This window comes from Oncorhynchus gorbuscha, unplaced genomic scaffold (genome assembly GCF_021184085.1).
Source record: "Oncorhynchus gorbuscha isolate QuinsamMale2020 ecotype Even-year unplaced genomic scaffold, OgorEven_v1.0 Un_scaffold_544, whole genome shotgun sequence".
In the NCBI taxonomy this organism is placed as follows: domain Eukaryota; kingdom Metazoa; phylum Chordata; class Actinopteri; order Salmoniformes; family Salmonidae; genus Oncorhynchus; species Oncorhynchus gorbuscha.
In genome coordinates, this window is record NW_025745371.1 from 461,450 (window position 1) to 465,650 (window position 4,201).

The window sequence follows — 4,201 nt, forward strand, 5'->3', positions numbered from 1 at the left end:
GGGTCGGTGTCAGAGGCCGAGTCTTCTCTGGTCTCTACTCCTCCCGTTACGGGGTCTGAGACGCCGAAGCTTCCCACCATTAGCTCTGACAAATTGAAAACTCTAGTCATTGGCGACTCCATTACCCGCAGTATTAGACTTAAAGCGAATCATCCAGCGATCATACACTGTTTACCCGGGGGCAGGGCTACCGACGTTAAGGCTAATCTGAAGATGGTGCTGGCTAAAGCTAAAACTGGCGAGTGTAGAGAGTATAGAGATATTGTTATCCACGTCGGCACCAACGATGTTAGGATGAAACAGTCAGAGATCACCAAGCGCAACATAGCTTCTGCGTGCATATCAGCTAGAAAGATGTGTCGGCATCGAGTAATTGTCTCTGGCCCCCTCCCAGTTAGGGGAGTGATGAGCTCTACAGCAGAGTCTCACAACTCAATCGCTGGTTGAAAACTGTTTTCTGCCCCTCCCAAAAGATAGAATTTGTAGATAATTGGCCCTCTTTCTGGGACTCGCCCACAAACAGGACCAAGCCTGACCTGCTGAGGAGTGACGGACTCCATCCTAGCTGGAGGGGTGCTCTCATCTTATCTGCCAACATAGACAGGGCTCTAACTCCTCTAGCTCCACAATGAAATAGGGTGCAGGCCAGGCAGCAGGCTATTAGCCAGCCTGCCAGCATAGTGGAGTCTGCCACTAGCATAGTTAGTGTAGTCAGCTCAGCTATCACCATTGAGACCGTGTCTGTGCCTCGACCTGGGTTGGGCAAAACTAAACATGGCGGTGTTCGCCTTAGCAATCTCACTAGGATAAAGACCACCTCCATTCCTGCCATTATTGAAAGAGATCACGATACCTCACATCTCAAAATAGGGCTACTTAATGTTAGATCCCTTACTTCAAAGGCAATTATAGTCAATGAACTAATCACTGATCATAATCTTGATGTGATTGGCCTGACTGAAACATGGCTTAAGCCTGATGAATTTACTGTGTTAAATGAGGCCTCACCTCCTGGCTACACTAGTAACCATATCCCCCGTGCATCCCGCAAAGGCGGAGGTGTTGCTAACATTTACGATAGCAAATTTCAATTTACAAAAAAAAAAAATGACGTTTCGTCTTTTGAGCTTCTAGTCATGAAATCTATGCAGCCTACTCAATCACTTTTTATAGCTACTGTTTACAGGCCTCCTGGGCCATATACAGCGTTTCTCACTGAGTTCCCTGAATTCCTATCAGACCTTGTAGTCATTGCAGATAATATTCTAATCTTTGGTGACTTTAATATTCACATGGAAAAGTCCACAGACCCACTCCAAAAGGCTTTTGGAGCCATCATCGACTCAGTGGGTTTTGTCCAACATGTCTCTGGACCCACTCACTCTCACAGTCATACGCTGGACCTAGTTTTGTCCCATGGAATAAATGTTGTGGATCTTAATGTTTTTCCTCATAATCCTGGACTATCAGACCACCATTTTATTACGTTTGCAATTGCAACAAATAATCTGCTCAGACCCCAACCAAGGAACATCAAAAGTCGTGCTATAAATTCACAGACAACACAAAGATTCCTTGATGCCCTTCCAGACTCCCTCTGCCTACCCAAGGACGCCAGAGGACAAAAATCCGTTAACCACCTAACTGAGGATCTCAATTTAACCTTGCGCAATACCCTAGATGCAGTTGCACCCCTAAAAACTAAAAAAATGTCTCATAAGAAACTAGCTCCATGGTACACAGAAAATACCCGAGCTCTGAAGCAAGCTTCCAGAAAATTGGAACGGAAATGGCGCCACACCAAACTGGAAGTCTTCCGACTAGCTTGGAAGGATGGTACCGTGCAGTACCGAAGAGCCCTTACTGCTGCTCGATCGTCCTATTTTTCTAACTTAATTGAGGAAAATAAGAACAATCCGAAATTCCTTTTTGATACTGTGGCAAAGCTAACTAAAAAGCAGCATTCCCCAAGAGAGGATGACTTGCACTTTAGCAGTGATAAATTCATGAACTTCTTTGAGGAAAAGATTATGATTATTAGAAAGCAAATTACGGACTCCTCTTTAAACCTGCGTATTCCTCCAAACCTCAGTTGTCCTGAGTCTGCACAACTCTGCCAGGACCTAGGATCAAGAGAGACACTCAAGTGTTTTAGTACTATATCTCTTGACACAATGATGAAAATAATCATGGCCTCTAAACCTTCAAGCTGTATACTGGACCCTATTCCAACTAAACTACTGAAAGAGCTGCTTCCTGTGCTTGGCCCTCCTATGTTGAACATAATAAACGGCTCTCTATCCACTGGATGTGTACCAAACTCACTAAAAGTGGCAGTAATAAAGCCTCTCTTGAAAAAGCCAAACCTTGACCCAGAAAATATAAAAACTATCGGCCTATATCGAATCTTCCATTCCTCTCAAAGATTTTAGAGAAGGCTGTTGCGCAGCAACTCACTGCCTTCCTGAAGACAAACAATGTATACGAAATGCTTCAGTCTGGTTTTAGACCCCATCATAGCACTGAGACGGCACTTGTGAAGGTGGTAAATGACATTTTGATGGCATCGGACCGAGGCTCTGCATCTGTCCTCGTGCTCCTAGACCTTAGTGCTGCTTTTGATACCATCGATCACCACATTCTTTTGGAGAGATTGGAAACCCAAATTGGTCTACACGGACATGTTCTGGCCTGGTTTAGGTCTTATCTGTCGGAAAGATATCAGTTTGTCTCTGTGAATGGTTTGTCCTCTGACAAATCAACTGTACATTTCGGTGTTCCTCAAGGTTCTGTTTTAGGACCACTATTGTTTTCACTATATATTTTACCTCTTGGGGATGTTATTCGAAAACATAATGTAAACTTTCACTGCTATGCGGATGACACACAGCTGTACATTTCAATGAAACATGGTGAAGCACCAAAATTGCCCTCGCTAGAAGCATGTGTTTCAGACATAAGGAAGTGGATGGCTGCAAACTTTCTACTATTAAACTCGGACAAAACAGAGATGCTTGTTCTAGGTCCCAAGAAACAAAGAGATCTTCTGTTGAATCTGACAATTAATCTTAATGGTTGTACAGTCGTCTCAAATAAAACTGTGAAGGACCTCGGCGTTACTCTGGACCCTGATCTCTCTTTTGAAGAACATATCAAGACCATTTCGAGGACAGCTTTTTTCCATCTACGTAACATTGCAAAAATCAGAAACTTTCTGTCCAAAAATGATGCAGAAAAATTAATCCATGCTTTTGTCACTTCTAGGTTAGACTACTGCAATGCTCTATTTTCCGGCTACCCGGATAAAGCACTAAATAAACTTCAGTTAGTGCTAAATACGGCTGCTAGAATCCTGACTAGAACCAAAAAATTTGATCATATTACTCCAGTGCTAGCCTCTCTACACTGGCTTCCTGTCAAAGCAAGGGCTGATTTCAAGGTTTTACTGCTAACCTACAAAGCATTACATGGGCTTGCTCCTACCTACCTCTCTGATTTGGTCCTGCCGTACATACCTATACGTACGCTACGGTCACAAGACGTAGGCCTCCTAATTGTCCCTAGAATTTCTAAGCAAACAGCTGGAGGCAGGGCTTTCTCCTATAGAGCTCCATTTTTATGGAACGGTCTGCCTACCCATGTCAGAGACGCAAACTCGGTCTCAACCTTTAAGTCTTTACTGAAGACTCATCTCTTCAGTGGGTCATATGATTGAGTGTAGTCTGGCCCAGGAGTGGGAAGGTGAACGGAAAGGCTCTGGAGCAACGAACCGCCCTTGCTGTCTCTGCCTGGCCGGTTCCCCTTTTTCCACTGGGATTCTCTGCCTCTAACCCTGTTACGGGGCTGAGTCACTGGCTTGCTGGGGCTCTCTCGTGCCGTCCCTGGGGGGATGCGTCACCTGGGTGGGTTGATTCACTGTTGTGGTCGGCCTGTCTGGGTTCCCCCCACCCCTTGGGTTGTACCGTGTCGGAGATCTTTGTGGGCTATACTCGGCCTTGTCTCAGGATGGTAAGTTGGTGGTTGAAGATTTCCCTCTAGTGGTGTGGGGGCTGTGCTTTGGCAAAGTGGGTGGGGTTATATCCTTCCTGTTTGGCCCTGTCCGGGGTGTCCTCGGATGGGGCCACAGTGTCTCCTGACCCCTCCTGTCTCAGCCTCCAGTATTTATGCTGCAGTAGTTTATGTGTCGGGGGCTAGGGTCAGT